The sequence below is a fragment of the Sciurus vulgaris genome (assembly GCF_902686455.1).
Source record: "Sciurus vulgaris genome assembly, chromosome: 10".
NCBI lineage: Eukaryota > Metazoa > Chordata > Mammalia > Rodentia > Sciuridae > Sciurus > Sciurus vulgaris.
Window position 1 is genome coordinate 115,897,155 of NC_136470.1, and position 17,967 is coordinate 115,915,121.

The following is a 17,967-nucleotide window of genomic DNA, read 5'->3' on the forward strand; positions in this document are numbered from 1 at the left end:
GTGGCCAGAGGTAGTGTGGTCTGATGGGCAGTATCCTCTGTTGGAGCCAGTAGTGCTAAATTCCAGGACTGGGTCTCGCATTTGTCAGTGCATACTCCTTTTCTATGTGAAACTCTTTCTGAGCCCAAGGGCAATGCAAAGCAGCAGCCTCATTTTACTCTTGGTCAGCAAAGTGGAGTGTTCATCCTCACATCTTTATGCCCATGGTCCAGATGGGAGACCCAGGTACCAAGGGGAGACTTGGCCTGCCAGAGGTCCCATCATAGGAGGTGGCCAAGTGGAGACAAGAAGTTAGGTCCCAGCCAGGTGCATTTGTGCTGTAATCCCAACAGCTCGGGAGGCTGAGGCAGGAGGATCAGGAGTTCAAACCCAGCCTCAGCAGCTTAACAAGGTACTTAGTAACTCAGTGAGACCCTGTCTCTAAATAAAATAGAAAAAAGTTCTGGGAATGTGGCTCAGTGGTTAAGCACCCTGGATTCAATCCTCAGTACCAAAAAAAAGAAGACGTTTAGGTCCCAGCCTTAAGGTACTTAAGGTAGTCTATATTCTAGGAGTCATACCTGGCCTGCATGATGCCCACTGCTATCATGAGGCAGGGGGTGAGGTGTGCAGAGTTCACCTTTCATAGGCCATGCTGCAGATCCTAGAGCCCTGGTGTCTGGTCCTGGCATTCTGTTCTTTACTCAACCCTGAAGTGACCTGGGTCTCCTTTAAGGAGGAGCCAGGGACTTTCACTGCTCCAGAAGGAACCTGGAAAGACAGGATGGGACACAACCAGAACTAGGCTTCTTATTTCCTGATCCCCCTTGCCTTCCAAAATCCCTTTCTTGTATTTCCCTTTCTTTGCTCCACCTGTGCTCTTTGGCTCTTTAGCAGCATTTCAGGGCAGCTACCCTAACCTTCTAGCTATCTGGTACACCCTTGACCCCCATCTTGGGCTACACCTCTGCTAGTGCTGGCCTCCATAACAGTCTTACCCTGCTGGCCTCAGGCCCATGACTAAGGAAGGGCCTTGGTGAGCATGTAAGTATGGCACCCAAGAGAGTGTAATGATGGAGAATGACAGTGTAGGGGCAGCTGGGGTCATTGGAGCAGAAACCACCCTGGGGACAGCTTCCTTCCCAGAAAAATGTGGGACTTGATTCCACTGGGAAAAAGGTCTAAGCCAAGTGAATTGGCAAAGTAGGGCCTTAAGCCTGTACCCACTGGCTTGATATGGATATGAATATGGAGCTGTGATGTGGAAGACATATCAGCCTGGATTCAGATTCAGCAGTCTGCCCCTCACCAGGATGAGACCTTGGGCAGATGACTTCACCTTATTCATCCTTGGCTTCCAGGCCCAGCAAAATGGGACCAGAGTGCTTTATTTTATAAGATGTTGTGAGAAACCCATGAGCTGCACCTTTCTTGGCACATTATGGGTATTTTGATTATCTGCAGACAAAAGGACAGACACCAGAAGGGAGGGCCCTGTGCCCTCCTCATGCTCAGCACCAATGTAAGGCAGACACAGACAAAATAGTCTGGAAGGGAGGGATAGCAGGTATTTTAGTCCTGGACTCATTGCTTCTCTCCACCCTCTGGAGATAGAGCCACTGAGAGGCTGGCAGCCCACATCTCCCCTCAGTCCCTCCTCACCAGGGCCAGAGAGCCCTAAGGCCCAGGCCAGGGCAGCTAGTGGCTTCTACTTAGAGCAAACCAGGCTTGCCTACCCTGTCCTCCACCCCCACCCACCCCACCCTTAGTCCTGATGCTAAAGCCAGAGACTTGAGCTACCTTTGCTAGTGGAGACCTTAAGGCTAGAACATATGGATCAGATGGTACAGTCCAGACTCTGCAGACCCCTGAGGTCTTGAGGGATGTCCCGGCTGCTCATCCAGCCTCCTTAAGCCAGAGCCCAGAACCTGGACAGCAGATGTAGGAGTCCCTGTTCAAGGTACTCTGAGAGCAAGTCCACCTTTTCCTCTGACAACTATGGTCTTATCTCACAGTTTGATGCTTTCCCAAGCTGCCCTTGAGTTTCTTCATGGGGCTTATTGAAATGTGCTGCTTTATTGAACTGTGCCACCAAACCCCTAACTGCAAGAAATACACCCTTTACTGCTCCTCCACTCCCATTTGAACCCTGGTCCATCACTTGCTCCCAATCTCTATTGATTGTCTGCAGACAAAAGGACAGACACCATCTCCCAAATTCTATTACCTTGGTAGAGGTGGTGTTTGTGCCTTGTAGAATCTGGGTCTGAAGAAGTCGGGGAGGACAGCTGTGGGAAAGGCCCTGGGAACCCCTTTCTGGCTCCATAGGTGCTGAGTAAGTGAACAAAGGGTTTGACTACTGACAAGTTTGAGACCTGCTGGCCTAAGGTGGGAACCTATTTAATTTCTGCAACCTGCATGCCTTTTCTTTCCTTCTGCCTTTAGATTCTTTTTACTGCTGCCCTAGACCTCAGCCTCCTTGTAGTACCCTTCTCCGCTCTCTAAACACACCATTCCTTTGTTCCAGTAGTGCTTTCATCAGAATGCCCTTGCTCACCACTGCTAGTCTAAGCCTCACCCTCCAAGCTCCAACACAAATGCTGCCTCCTCTGGGACACCTGCCCTGACCTCTGTGTTTTCCCCACCTACCCCTACCCCATATCTTTGCTGGCGCCAATGACATTCTGTCCCATAAATTTGGAAACTTGCCTGTCTTGCTCATTTCCCTGGGGCCCCCTGTGACTCTGGCATACTCAAGTTCAGTAAATGTCCACCAATAAGCTGAAAGTGTGTACATTTTCTAGAATAGGGCTGGAACTTCTCATTTGGCCCATGTCTGACCTGATGGTAGCTCTCACGTATTTCGGTCAGCAGAGAGGAAGCTATGAGGGCCTGGCCTCCTGCCCAAACTAGGCAGCTGTTCAAGTTGAGCCATGGCCACTTTGAGGGCTCAAGTGCACCTGATCCCTGCATGACAGCCACGCCAGGAGAACAGGCTGTCCTTGGCAGCAGCAGGGTCAGGTGCCAAGTTTCCTGGAGCTCTTGGCCCAGGCAGCCCCGAGCCAGGGTGGTAGCTAAGACAGTAGCCTGATCCTCCTTCAAGACCCTTCTGCCATGGACAAGAGTTCTACACTGTATTGGAACTGGCAAAGCAACCCTGCCCTCCTGTCAGAAAATATGGCCCCCAAAGATGCCTATGTCCTAATTGCAGATGTAATTAAGGATCTTAAAATGGAAAGATTTTCCTGGATTGTTCAGGTAAACTCAGTGTAATTATAAGGGTCTTCTTTATATGAAGGAGGCAGGAATATCTACAGGAGAAGATGTGACAATGAAAGTAGAGGTCAAAGTGATGCAATTGCTAGAGGAAGGGGCCATGAGCCAAGGAATGCAGACCTCCTCCCTTAGAGCCCTAGGAAAGAATGCAGTTCTGTGATGCCCTGATTTTAAGCCCAGTGAAACTGAATTTGGACTTCTAACCTCTAGAAATGTAAGGTAGTAATTATGTAGGGTTTTTGTTGTTGTTTGTTTTTTTGTTTGCGCAGCATCAGGGATTGAACTCAGGGGTGCTCTCTATCACTGAGCTACATCCCCAACCCTTTTCAAAAATTATTTTTAATTTTGAGACAGGGTCTTACTCAGTTGCTGAGGCTAGCCTTAAACTTGTGATCCTCTTACCTCAGCCTACCAAGTAGCTGGGCTTACAAGTGTGTGCCACTGCACTCGGCTGAATTTGTGTTGTTTTCAGTCACTAAATTTGTGGGAATTTGTTGTAGCAACCATAAGAAACACAGATTTTTGATGCCTGAAGTAGAGCACTGCTGTAACACCTAAAAATGGAATTGGTTTTGGAATTGAATTTTGGAAAGGGGCAGAAGCTGGAAGAGTTTTGGGAAGCATGAGGCATTGCCTTGAACACCTGTCCTTTGAGAGGCAGTCTGGCCAGGTTGGAAGACCCTCCTCAACCTGCCATCCTGAATTTCTTAAGGTCCTACTCCCATGTCTTACCATATTTGGCAGGAACTGGCCCTTTCTTAGAGTGAGAGGACTAGAAGATTCACCAAGATGGGCCCCAGAGAGGCTGACCTGTCACTGGGAGTGGGCGAGGAATGGGAATGGGACCAGGGAGAAAGTGTAAGTCTGTCCTTCATAGTCCATCTCTAGTAGCATAGGTGTCACCCAGGCCTTCAGAGAGGACCTTGGAGATTGGATCCAAGCCTAGTCCTGGTCCTTCATGGAGTTGTGTGACTAGCCCAGCACCCTTTGAGTATGAGCAGGGACCCACACCCTGGGTTGCAGGTACCATACTTGTGAAATAAACATAGCAGCTGCTGACCAAGCAAATGACTTGAACCCTCCATGTCAGTGGTGGAAGGCTGAACCCCTCACAGGTACCAGGTAGTGCTCAACTCCAACCAAAGGCTTGGGCAGGACCAGACACCTGGGATTAAGAGCCAACTTGGTCCCAAGTCTTCTGCATATGATTTAGATGAAGTAAGAAGGCCAGTTTGTACTGGAAGGGGTAGATTATAATAAGACACATCTCTAATCCCTGTTTCTCCTTTCCAAAGAGGGAATGGTTTTACCTGAGGTCGTGTTGTACTTGCCCCCTGACTCCTGATACAGTGTTCTTAGCCCCTATCATTTTCAAGATCCTGTGACCAATTAATTAAGTGGTGCTCCTATGTCTCTCCATATAGCTCCTAAATCCACGAATACTGGCCCATATAATCCTCTGGACCATGTTATGGGCTGATGTCAGCCACATTAGATCAATTGTAGCCCCTGGGTCACACCTGAAGCCCAGGCAGTTATGAGAAGAGGAGTCGTCCCCCAAACATAATGAGTGGGCAGCTCTCTGAGGGCACTAGCTGTGCACTCCTCAGTCCTGGCCCCCAGAGCCCTCTTGAGATTTATAGAAGAACTTTTAGCCTCACAACCAGGAATCAGATATGTAAGAGCTTCACATTCTAGGTATCCCTTTTCTTCCAGATACCTCCTCAACAACCCTGAAGGAAAGTGGTTAGAAAAGATGAATTTTTTGGTTCACAGAATGGTGACAGCAGGGGAAGCCTTCCTCAGCCTCATTGGGAGCCCTGAAACTGGGCTGACCACCACTTGGACTCAGTTGAGACAGTTAGGGTAGCCCTGCCCCATGGGAAGCAGGCATGCCAGATGGCCCCTTCCCAGGGACTGGGGTCTCCTCCAGGGATTCTGAGAGCAGGGGATACCATCTTATTGCCTACCACTCTACCAGTTCTGCATTCTTCTGAGGCATGTGTCTAGGCGAATGGGGAGGTCAGATTATCCTATCCTCTGAGCCTGGGGAGCAGATAGATTGTTGGGGCTTGAAGCACCTGCAGAGAACCTGGTACTACAGATGAGGAAATTAAGGCTCAGCAGGCAGGGTCAGTGCTGGGGCCCAAGCCCAGGTTTCTTTTTGGACTCCCAGCCAACAGCCATCCCTCCATCATCTGAAGACCCCCATCCTTCCTTGCTTTCTAGGAACAGTCCTACTTGCCAGAAGAGTCCCCTCTGCCCTTCCTGGAAGTCAGTTTGAGGCTGAGCTCCCTAAGTGTGCAGAACAAACCTTGAACTTGCACTGCCTGAGCTTGCTTGGCCTCAGACTCTGCAGTTGGGAGAAGTTAGGCAGCCCCTAACTACCTTCACCTTGCCTCTGAGCTCCTTCCAGGCACTGGGCCCCAAGCAGCTACTTTGAATTCATTAGCTTTAAGTCTCATGAACCAACAGACAGGGGTTTTTAATCATCCCTGTGTTGCAGTTGAAGACACCATTGAGGCTCAGTGTGTGGTCATGGGTCAGGTTTCACAGCCAGACTAGAAGGGAGGATGATGCTTCTATTGGTGCTGATATGACTGTTAGAGACAAGAAGACTGGCATTTGTAGGTCCTGGGCTGTCCCCTGTAGAGTTTAGTATTGGGGTCCATCTGACCCTGTGGTATCTCGGGGCAGGAATAAGGGATGCCAGGTTTGTTACCAGAGGGTTTTCTAAAAACCCAGCAGTAGCCTAATGGGCATCTTTCCTGAGACACATGCAGTGTAGGACTAGGACCTTAGTCTCCCCAGCCCTACTATGTGCCAGATTCCAGGGAGATGATACCATGTAGAAGGACTATAAAATATGGAATTCTACTAGTGTATCTTGAGCCATGATGGGATTATCTTAACCCTCATGACATCCTATAAGGTGGAGGCTGTGAACCCTCTCATTTGACAGACAAGGAAACTGAAGATGAGAATGCTAAAGGATTACTTACATGCTGGCTGAGCTGGGATTGTGATACAGTCTGTGATCCTGGGTCTAAGACCTTGGTAATCACACCAGGCTTGAGGTGGGGAGGACCCAGGACAAGGATCTACCAGGCAGTGGGGATAGTCTGAGCAAAGCCTGGCAGATTGAAGGCATATGGGCAGGGTTGTATAGGAGCAAGGTAGTGGAGTTGGGTCTTTTGGTTAAGCCCTGAATGCATTTCTGGGGACCACAGGGCTTAAAAGCAAAGCTTTTGAGCTGAGTTACAGGATCAGCTAGGCATTGAGGATGCTTTCTCCCTCAGCCAGGAGGAGGGATCTGGGGCAGCAGACTACAACTTTCTAGGATCTGGAGGTGGCTAAGGGTAATAGTGGTGGCATCAGGCATTCAGGAACAACTGGCTCACAACCATTAGGGGTTGGATGTGGGGTAGTGGGGCCCAGGGATCTTAGTGGGACCTAGGAGTACCCTGAGCTGGAGACTGGGGTGATGGGGACAGTGAACTTGAGAGTATTGGATGTCCTCAGAACACCTCAGAGGCAGTATTGGACATCTGTAGATCCAGATGTGACCATGTTGGATCACAGCCCAATGGCAGCCCTTTGAATAGATTTGGAAAGACCATCCTCCCAGAACTGAGTAACAGTAACAACAGTAACAGTGCATCTGCCATATATAAGCAATGCCGATGCCACAAACATGTTGTCATAAATTCTTCCATCAAAGATGCCTTCTTTGTCTCACTAGAAACATAGAGTGAGATTTAACCTGTCCAAGATCACATAGCCAGCAAATGACCATGCTGGGATTTGAACCTGGTCCTCTAACATCTGGACAGAAGGGGAGTGAGCTGGTCACAGAGGCCATTTGCAGCCCTGGGCCTCTACTCTCAGAGGAGCCTAGCAACTCGTTAGGGTGCCCCAAGGGCCGACAAGGACTTCTGGGACAAAGAAAAAAATGGCAAACCAAAGAGAAGGCACCAGACATGAGATGAGCTTCCTTTTGGGTGCCTAACTCTCATACCCCACAGCAGAGGGGCCAAATAACAATCCCTGGGTGTGGGGAGGAAAGGACAGCAAAGGTGGCTGTTATTGAAATGAGACTCAATATACTCTGGATGTAGGGTGGGACTCACATACATCCAGACACTAATTCTCAACTAGCAAGTGAGTAAAGAAGGCAAATCCCCATCTCAGTTTTGCCATGTTGGGGGAACATTTCAGGTACCTAGGCCTGGGAGGTTCAGAGAGGAGGCACTGAGTGGATGTGCCTAAAAACCCTTCTGCAGGTACTCACAGCTCAAGAACTGACCATAGATCCCTGCTTTCTCTGTGTGCACTGAAATCCACAGTCTCTTCCTCATTCTGCCCAACCCTCCTGCCTCAGCCCCCTAGAGCTGTGGAGCTTATTCCTTCAAACCAAGTTTTGTGGGGAACTCAAATATGTTTTTAAAAAGATAAAAGCAGCATCTTAATAGTATAAATGTATTTTACAAGTTGAAATTCTTTCTTAGCACAAAATCATCAAGGCAAATAGCAGTGAACACAAATGTTTGAACTGGGGGCTGGGATGGGAGTTGCAATCTTACATTAGGCTAAGCATCCAGCTTCTTTCAGTGTTTGAAGGACTAAGGGACCCAACTCACAGATAAATTGTTACAAACAGCAGTGCTCTACAGACCACCTGGCAGTCTCTGATTGAAAGGGACAGTAGGAGAATTCTTATTTCAAACTCAGCACAAACTCTGTTCCTGAACACAAGAGGAAGATTCTAATGTCTGATAATTTGGTGCTTTGCCCATCAGAGTTCTGTGTGTGATTTTTAAAATTGTTTTGTTTTTAAGCTGGGCATGTTGCCACACACCAGTAATCCCAGTGACTTGGAAGGCAAGAGTCTTATAAGTTCGAGGTCAGCCTCAGCAACTCAGTGAGACTCTCAGGAATTTAACAATACCCTAGGTCAAAATAAAAAGTAAAAAAGCAAAGATGTAGCTCAGTGATAAAGCACCCCTAGGTTCAATCCCCAGTACCAAAAATATAAAAGCAAAATAAAATTGGGGTTTTTCAGTAGTTACAAATATGAAAGAAAGAAAAAGAGAAAGAAAAAAAAAAAAAAGGAAAAGTGAAAGAAGGAACTCATGGGGTGGGGCATCCAGGCCACTCTAATGTAGCCACGTGACTACTCCCTCCTTGAAGCCTGCCCTGACTGCTTCAGCCACCCACAGGGCCTGGAAGCTCCCAGTACCTCCTGTCATCCAGCATCTGTCACAGCAAGTAAATCTGGGCCACAGCTCCCACCTGGCCCCCACACTCAATCCCTGTTCTGGGGCAGGGAAGAGAGCCCCAGGCAAGAGACATGGGCTTGGGACTTTCCCCAGGCCCTTGATGGTGCCTCTGAGGTGGAAAGATTGGGGACCCGATGCCCTTGAAAACCTGGAGTTTCTCTGGTTCTGGGTACCTTCATTTCTGAGAACCGGCTGTGCTTTGGAAAGAAAAATGAGAAGTAAAACCCTTTAGGGCCCCAGCATCACCCTGCCACCCCCCATTTCTGTCTTCCTTCCGCTGAGTCATAGCTAAGAGCCCTGTACCTCAGCCTCCCTTGGGCTACCAGGATGGGGCAGAATTTAGGGTCAGGTGAGGACAACAGCATCTGGGACAAGCTGTCCTTTCTTGCCAACATTCTTTGTGAGGGGTCTTGGGTTGTTGAGGGCTCAGGCCACCTCCCCAAGATTAGGGAAGGGGTAACTGAGGCCTTCATTTGTCCTGTCTCCCCTTCCATCCCCATCGTTGACCCACAGTCATTTATTAAACACAAACTATAAGTCATCCCCAGGGAGGTGGGATGGACATAGACTCCTGACAGGTTCCTAATGAGTGACTGGGTCCTTAGGATGGTTTTGTTCAGGATGAGGAGTCATGAGAGGTTATTAGGCTCTGGGGAGGCAAGGTCACATCACACATGCACCATCACAGAGACCCACACACTTCATAGACACTCACATGTACATGCGCATGTGCATGGCTAACATGGGACCCATGCTTATTATCACAGGTATCCATGAAGGTCCTCTCTGCTGGGATGGGGAAGCTCCAGGCTCTGGAAACTAGGGCAGGGCCACATGTGTGTGTATGCATGAGATCACCCTGCCTCAGAGTCCCAATCAGTGTTTTTGAGTCTTGGGAGCCCATGGAAACTCAAGCATTATACCCCCACATTTCATGGAAAAAAAGGAAGGATGAAGCCCAGAGGGAACCCATGACTTTCCCAGGATTACATAGCAACTTGGGGTAGGTCTGGGAGGGGAATGAGCCAGACCTGAGCACCTTATTCAGTTCCCTGACCTTTTGAACTGGAACTTGGCACACCTTGAGGACCACACTCCATCTAATATTGGGAGATGAGGCTGGTGATGCTCCTAGAAACCCACCTGTGGACAAACATAGGATATTCTTAAGATTAAATGACAATTCCTCAAAATTTCCTACCTTTGCTTGGACTGGTCTGGCAGCCTGGAATTCCCCCTTTCCTTTCCTTTAAAACAATCAGCCTTCCTTATTCTGCTCAAATGCTTCCATCCTCTCGGACAACCTGGACCTTTCCCCTGTTTCTAACCTCCCTCCAGCCTCTGTCCCCTTCACTCCCACAGTTGACCCCTATAAAGCTCTAGGCTTGGGTTGGAGCATCTTCAAGACTGTGGCAATGGCCACTAGAGCCACACCAGGCCAGTCCAGCTTCAGGCTTTGCCATTCACACTGAGGTGGGTCTTGGAGCTAGAAAAGGACAGTGCCTCCCCCATAGTCACCACCTGTCCTCCAACCTCATTCCCCACAAGGTTCTGTGTACCTTCCCTCCTAGGGCAGAGGAGGCTGCTGGCTGTCAGAGAAGGCCTTGAGCACTGTGCTTAAGACAAGACTGATCCTGTGGAGATCTCATTTCTCTGTACCCAGAATACCCTTCCATTATGCCTGGTTTTGGTGGGGTGAGAGTGGGGTCTTAGCCTTGGTGAGTATTACCCTCTCACTAAGAGCCCCTAGACAGTTCTCTACTCACTCTTAGAGCTCTTGCATTCCACTTAGCTTTGGGGTGGGGGAAGAAAGGCTGCTTTTATTCCACAAGACCTTGAGCCCCATGGTGATCTGGCTGCTCCCTCTTCCTTCCACCTTACCCCAACCTCTGACTGGGAGCTTCAGGCTCCCAGTCAGAATTCCCTACTTATTAACATACCTCATGAATATAGCTTTGCTGCTGCCCCGGCTTTTTACTATCTCAGGGAATGGTCACAGTCAATCTGCACACTGGGACAATCAGCTTGTGTCCAGTTGAGGGGCTAATTCAGGTAAGGCCTTCAGGACTCACCTATGTACCTGGCCTAGGGCGCTGGAAAAGATTTGGTGGGTTCAAGGCATGTAGCAGGGCAAAACTCAGTGTCACAGGAGAAGTGTCTCTGAAGAAAGGTCCAAGGAGTTTCTAGAGAGAAGGGGGACCTTGACTCAGGATCAGCAGATTCTTGGCTTATGTGACAGAAAAGAATTTCAGGACATGCCAGTCAGATGCACAGAGATTTATTACTAAATAAATCTATTATTTTTATCCAGAAAGATGGCCTAACTTGTTCTTGCTGGTGCCATTGATGTGTGTGGGTTTATCTTATAACAGCTCACCTCCTTGGTTTCCATTATAAGATTTGTTATTCATCATTCTTGGATTTCCTATATTGATACTTAACAATTTTATCTTTTCTTTTCTAGTACTTATAGCTTTTATTTATTTTCCTTATTTATAGTTTGGCTAAGACCTTTAATGTAATGTTGAAAAATAGTAATGACTAGAGCATTTGTGCCTTGCTTCTCACTTCCATGGGAATGCCTCTGGCCCCTCCCTATCAAGTGTGCTTGCCATGGATTTTGTTTGGGTAGCCTTTATGTATTTAAAGATGTTGTAGTCTAGTTCTGGATGACTCAGAATTTTCTTTATTTTGGAAACTTATTCTCATCTTTCATTCATTCAACAAACCTTTAATGATCATTTGCTGATTGCCAGGCCTATACTTGATATGAAAAATTGACAGTCCCTATACCTAAGGAACTATGGCCTAATGGAGAAGAGAAGCAAGTAAACAGGCTCTTAGCTTGTCCATGGGTTGTGTGTTTTTTATTCACCATCTGCTAAGCACCGTGTCAGCACTGGAAATGAACAGTATTTGGACAAGCGCTTGTTCACATGGTGCTCACAGTCTGGTGGGGTCCAAGCAGTTCAGTCCCCTTATACTCAGTTCTCACACAGCAGTTGCAACCATCAACTAAGGCCTTGCCTGAAGCAGAGGCCAGGTTGGCAAGTAACCAAAAGAAAAGTGCCAAGGAACTAACTCCCTGGAGCAGTTCTAAGCCAATGAAGTGGGAAAGTTGATGGATGTATGCCCCAGCTTCCTCACCCCTTGGTTGAGACAACCCTGAGGTGTTCTCTACCATCTTACAACTGAAGATTGAGTCTCGGTTGCCTAGTGAGGGACCCTACTTATTAACACACCTGCTTTGGCTTCGTTTCCTTCCCTTCTTACTTCCTCTGTCCTTTATGTTAAAAACTCTGAAGACTGATATTGTATTTGCCTTTTAAGTACTACAAAGTTTCCTAATATATTCTTAAGGATGCTGACAGAAGATGCAAGACTCCTGGTTCAGAAATATAGAACAGATTACCTCTATTTTCTAAGGCTTTCCTTATAGTAATCACCTTGTAAAGTTTACTTGGAATAGGGACATTTGGTGCCTCTACTGGCAAGTGTACAGAAATGTGAAAGAACCATAGCGAATAGTCTTCCAACATTAAATGGGCATTAATAGATTTCTGGTATGACTCTACTTCCTCTTGTCTTGGAAATAATTCAGGGAAGTCATGTAAAATAAGAGGTTTCCTCACCCAGAACCCATACTGCTATGACTCTAAAGGAACTCTAAAGTTTGCTTAGGGTCACTTTTAATTTAAATATTTGATCCATCTAAGAACTTATGGTGGTGGCATGTATGAGGCAGAACTTTCCCCCAAATTGTTCCAATATCATTTTTTTGGAATTGTACCTGGTCTGTTGCGACTCTCTCCTAATCTTCCTGGGCCCTGTGATTTAGAGTGCATCACAAATATACAAAGGATCAGTTTTCATTAAATTTACTAAAGAACACATAAGCATCACCATCACCAGGACACTCCAGGCTGGCACAGTATGAGGTAAACCCAAACATCCCCTTCATGGTAACACTGTTTAGACCCTAGGGAAATGCAGCAGATTGGGTTGCTTCTGACCGTGTAGCAGACACCACTTTATCCTTCATGGGGAATTTGATTGTGGACTGAGAAGATTTCTTTCTATGAGAACATTTAATATCACTTAATAAAATTTCAGGTCTGGAGATGTAGCGCAACACAGAGTACTTGCCTAGCATGCATGAGGTCCTGTGTTCAATCCTCAGTACTGCCAAAAAATAGAAGAAAAAAATAGAAAAGTTAAGTGAAAAATTATTTTTAAATAATTTCATGTATTTTAAAATTATTTTAGTTTATTTTCACAGCACTGGGGATTGAATGCAGGGTTGAGCACATTCTGGACAAGTGCTCTGCCATTGAGCTACATTCCCAGCCCTAAATCATTGTAATTTAAAATTTGGTGGCCATTTCTTATAATGTATAGTTTATTTTATCTCACTTTTACTAGATAATTTTGATTATTTAAACATAACTTTTGGGAATCAATTGGAAATACTTTTATTTTTTATATTTTTTACTTAATTTATATTTTTAAACTTTTTGACAATGATACATTATTTTAATATTGTAAATCATCACTGTCAAAAGAATAGTAATTAGGTGAAACTCTTGATTATAACAACATGATCAATCATTTTACTGGAATAAAGGTGAGAACAATGTTTGACAGAATAAATATGAAATACTTTATGAATGAGGCATGTCTCTATTCACTTATACCTCAAGCCTATCACTGTACACCTAGACATGAGTAGTAATCATTAAGTTCAATCATCTTTCATATTTGCTGACTTTCAGACATATAAAAACTATAAATGTACAGATTTTTTTATTTCTATGAAAGTTTGTCGAGTAGAAAGATAGAACATATTAGCAGTTTATGTTTGATTTGATTTATGATTTTTAGAATATTTATATTCTGGTATGAGAACCTTTGTTCAGAGCACCACAAACATCAGAGTGTGTGCTCCAGTGGGAAGAGAAAGCTGATGTGTCCACAGGTACTTCTTGCTACAATAGAAAACACAGGAAGTGCCCTTGGGACTCATGTCTACCTGGGCTCATGGTGAAGGGAGAGCTGGAGGAGTGGGATGACTCAGAGAGAATACCCCAAGGAGAAGTAAAATCAAGTCTACAATTTACTCCTTATGATGATATCATAAGGTAAGTTATAATATTGCCCCTATTTATAGAGGGTGAAACTGATTTTCCAAAGCTTACCTGACTTTGGAACCACCTGTAGCTGGACACAGGCATTCCTTGAAAACCTAGAAGATGCCACCTAGCAGCTCTGCCACTCAGGTTGGGTGGGTCCTAGATTAAATTCTTCCATCAGGCTCTTTATGGCCAAGGCCATCTTGACTGGATCAGACAACTGAGGCTCTTAAGTGGCAGAGAATGAAGCATTCCCATCCTCCGCCAGTTGTTCCATGTAGCCTCAGAAAACCGGCTGCTTCAAAGTTTGAGCACTGTTATGAATTGTGTCCCTACACTGTCTCCACTGCCTTCCTACATGGATCAGAGGAACTCTGTCACAGCCCCACCTCACAACTGCTCCCTGGACACTTAACCAGCCTTCAGTCCCAGGAACGACTTCTGGAGAATGATCCGCCACCCTCTTTTCTGTGACATGGAGGTAGGTGGACATCAAGCTTGGAGCTGTGCTCAGGGAGGGCCAAAGAGTAACTTGAGGATGTGAATGGAGAGGCAAGTCCCTGCTCACACCTCCATCTAGCTCTGACCATGTGATGTTCTCCATTCTGAAGGCAAACAGGTCCTGAGTAGTTAAAAGGTTGCTCCAGGGTATCCTATTCAGAGAGGGGGCCCTTACTTTCCCTTTTTGCTGACCATGACCTGCAACTCCAGCCCCTTCAACCAGGTTTCAAGGCCCCTTCTCTGACAGTGCTGACCCTGGGATTCTGCCTGGACCCCAACCCATCCTAGACCTGGGCCACACACTTCACAACCTTCCCCAGAGCCAAGCCTGGCCTCAGTGCCCACTTACTTTCAGCCTCTTCCCTCCACCCTCCAGGTGGGGAAACTAAGACTCCAATAGTATGGGTGCGTGCCCAAGAATGCACAACTGGATACTGGTACCAGGAGGACTCTTGGGTGGCTTGGTGCTGAAGCTGGAGCTTTTACCCCCTCCTGTGGGATAGGGATCTGAGGGAAGGGACAAGATTGGCCTGACGGAGAGACTGGAACTTGGGGCTCTCTGCCCACTAGCACAGGAGGATCAGTGAGCAGGCCCTGGCACTGCTGTCCATGCCTTACTTTCCTGCCTACTCTCCCCTAGCCCCTCTAACCTCCAGCTGCTCACCAACCTGGGCAATACAATTATGCCCTTTCACCTGTGTCCCCACACCCACACACCGACCTTTACTGGCACATATGCCATCTTTTTCTCCTACCTACTTCCATTACTGGGTTTTCCAATCTGTTCCAGACTGAACACTGAGTACCACAGAGGCCCCAAAGACCTGAGTCTTTCTGGAAAGGCCCTTAAAATGGCCCAGCACCCCTAGCACTGGGAAGGGGGAGGCTAAGGAGGCACTTGCAATCAGGAAGGGCTTCCTGGAGATAGGGTCCCAAGCAGAAGTCTCAGCACACTATCCCCACCACTCCACCCCAGATCACCGGTTGTCTTCTGAGCTCTCTCCCTGGAATGGTCAGCAGGTTCCAGGAAGCATCCCCTCACCCTGCAGTACTGGTTCCAAGAACTATAGCTCCTGGCAGCATTTACTTGAGATTCTTTCCTAGAACCCAGGCCTCAACCCTCCCAGGCTGTCTAGAGGTCTCATAGGGCAGTCAGAGGGGCATGTGGGAGGCCTCTATAGGGAGGACATTCCATGGTCAGACACAGGGAGGTGGGTCCAGGCTGTCAGCCAGGAGCAGGTGGCCACACTGAGGTGGGGATAGGTTAGTGAAGTGAAGGTGCCTTGATTCCCAGTCCATCATGAAGGTCAAGCCTATGAGGTCTCTCTCTACGTAAAGGAAGCTTGCTCCCTGGGTCCAGAACTTCTGCCAGCTTGCTGTACTCCACCCTTCACTCTCCACCTCCCCACCCCACTAGCCTGGTACCTAGCCTCCCATCCCATAGAGAATTGGCCCAGGACTTACCCTGGCCTCAGAATAAACCTTCGTCAGATAACCTTCAGAGAGACAGGACAGGGGACAGTTGTGGCAGGTTCTGAACAAGGAAGGAAGATGAGACACTCAGTCTTGGGGCCCTTGGAAGGACATGACACCTGTATTACTAATCCTGTTACAGTTTCACCTTACCAGCTTAAAACTGAATAAATCATCCCAACCCATACCCCCTAGCAAGTTGGGCTGGGTGAGTGGGGTCAGGGAGTGACAGGCCTTGATGAGTGGGCAAGGACAGGGCCCAAATTTCCTCAAGGTCACTGGGCCTCCCCTCTAGGGTGTGTCCTCCACCCCCACCACCTCTGAGCTGGCACCAGGCCCGCCTACCCGCCTGGGACCTGCCAGATCACGTTGAGCAACCAGTTCCTGAGAAGCGTTGAAGGCTGTTTGGTTTAAAATTAACTCCCCCTCCACCCGCCCCTCCCGCCCTCCTCTGAGTTCTTGGAAGAGGCGCTCTGCTCTTCCTGGGAAGAGGCCTCCAGCCACAGCTGCTGCGATTCTGGCGAAAACACCTCACCCAGGGTGGGGGCAGGGATGCCCATACCAGGCCTTCTCTTCCTCGCACAAGACACCCCTAGGTACCTGCTGAGACCCAGAAGAGAAAAGGGGTGATGGTGTCAAGGCGATGGGAGTGGGTGCTATTTCCCCCAAAGTCTACAGCTCCCAATCAGACACTGGCTGGCTCCTAGTTAAGAAATACAGGGGCTGTGGAGACCCAGCCTAGTCACCTCTGGGGCAAGAGAGAGCAAACTGATCCTAGAGACAGCAAACCCAGGACCTGGGCTATATATGGCTCAGAGAGATAAAGCAATCTGCCCAGGATCACCCAGCTTTGCCTGCCTAAGCTCAGCCTGCCCTCTAGACGCCTGACTGACGACACTGATCTGGCAGAGATGCCCAGGGACACACCCCACAGGCACCCACACACTAGGGTTAGTGGGCTCTGCTGAGGAGTTCCCTTCTTGTAGTTCACCCACCCTTCTCAGACTGCCTTGGGTGACCATCTCCTGGATAAGCCTTCACTTTCCCTTGTCTCTTTGAGCTCCATGTCTGAGCATGAGGAGAAAATTTCCTGAGGACCTACTCTCCTGGCAGCTCCTCCTACCACAGCTGTCTGTCCACCAGAAAGAGCTAAGGAAAACAAAGGAATGTTGGCCAAGGGGAAAGGTCAACACACACACACACATGATGTGCTCAGAGGTGGGGCTGGTGGAGATGGGGAACAGTAAAGTGCTTCCCTGGAGCAAGCTGAGAGCTGAGAGGTACTTTAAGAACACAACCTTTGCCTAACAACCTGGACTCTGAGTGAAATCCATACTTCTGGTGGAGGAAAGGCCCAGTTCTACTGACAGGAAGAGTTGGGCCTGGCTCATGGGTGCTGGGTGCAGGGGAGAATCCCTGGAGCAGGTTTCTGTCCCTAAAGAGCATTTTCTGGAAACTACAGTCCCTTCAGTCACACCATCAGGGCATCTTTGGTGAGTCTGTGGGTAGCACAGTCCTGGAGGACTCCCTGGAGGAGTCATCATAGTCCCAACTTTCTTCAGCCTTCAGGGGCCCTACCTGCTTCAACCAGGCCTGGTCATGGAAATGACTATCTTTCCACTGAGTATACAGCTTTGGCCTCCTACTACCCTGCACTTGCTGTATCTCCTTGAGCTTATAGATGAGTGTCAGCTTCTATTTATTCCACTTACCCGCAAAACCAGGCCCAGCAGCTCTTCTCTACCCTCTGATCTGCAGTCTGGCCAGAATTAAACCTCGAGGGACCGTCTCCTTTTGAGTCTCAGACAGAAGTCCTAGCCTATTACCCTGAGACCATTGTATTGAACCCCTAGTTGGCTGGTTGTATGGCCCCACTGGGTCGGGGAGAGGTAGGGAGGCTGTTGAATTTCCAGTGAAGCTCAAGTCTGCTTTAGATTAAAACTGGTCTAACAGGTTGGTGTGAAAGGGCTGCTGAGACCTGCGCAGGCTCAACTTCTCCTGGAAGAAGACCTTTATGAGGTCCTCAGGGTTGGATGCCCTATGCACAGACCCCAAATCTTCCTGCCTTTTTGGTCAAGTCTTATTTCAGGTCCTAGCCCTCTGCTTCCTTCACTTCAGTGTGGTCAGCCATATAGGGTGGGAGGGTTCTCACTTGAGAGCAGAATCAGCCATGGCCCCAGCCCCATTCAGACATGTGTCCAATGTTGGCCTGGCAAGATCTGCTTAGTCAACAGATTATCTTTGTTTATATATATATATATATTTTTTTTTTTTTTCTTTTTCTTTTTGAGACAGGTCTTGCTATGTTGCCCAGGTTGATCTTGAACTCC

The 17,967-nt window shown here is 47.9% G+C and overlaps 1 long non-coding RNA gene across 9 annotated transcripts; it reads right to left on the reverse strand.

The window, feature by feature from the left end:
- Nucleotides 1–3,190: 3,190 nt before the first annotated feature.
- Nucleotides 3,191–15,968, reverse strand: LOC306670743. Of its 9 annotated transcripts, XR_013766480.1 has the most exons (6): nt 15,629–15,968; nt 13,730–14,671; nt 12,681–12,716; nt 10,607–10,717; nt 9,592–9,677; nt 3,191–8,726 (listed from the first exon to the last, which is right to left on the reverse strand). It is a non-coding gene; the product is annotated as an uncharacterized lncRNA (long non-coding RNA). The 9 variants fall into 9 exon arrangements; XR_013766478.1 differs by having other exon boundaries at nt 3,191–10,717; nt 13,730–13,822; nt 14,514–14,671; XR_013766481.1 differs by having other exon boundaries at nt 3,191–9,677.
- Between the last annotated feature and the right edge of the window lie 1,999 nt (nt 15,969–17,967).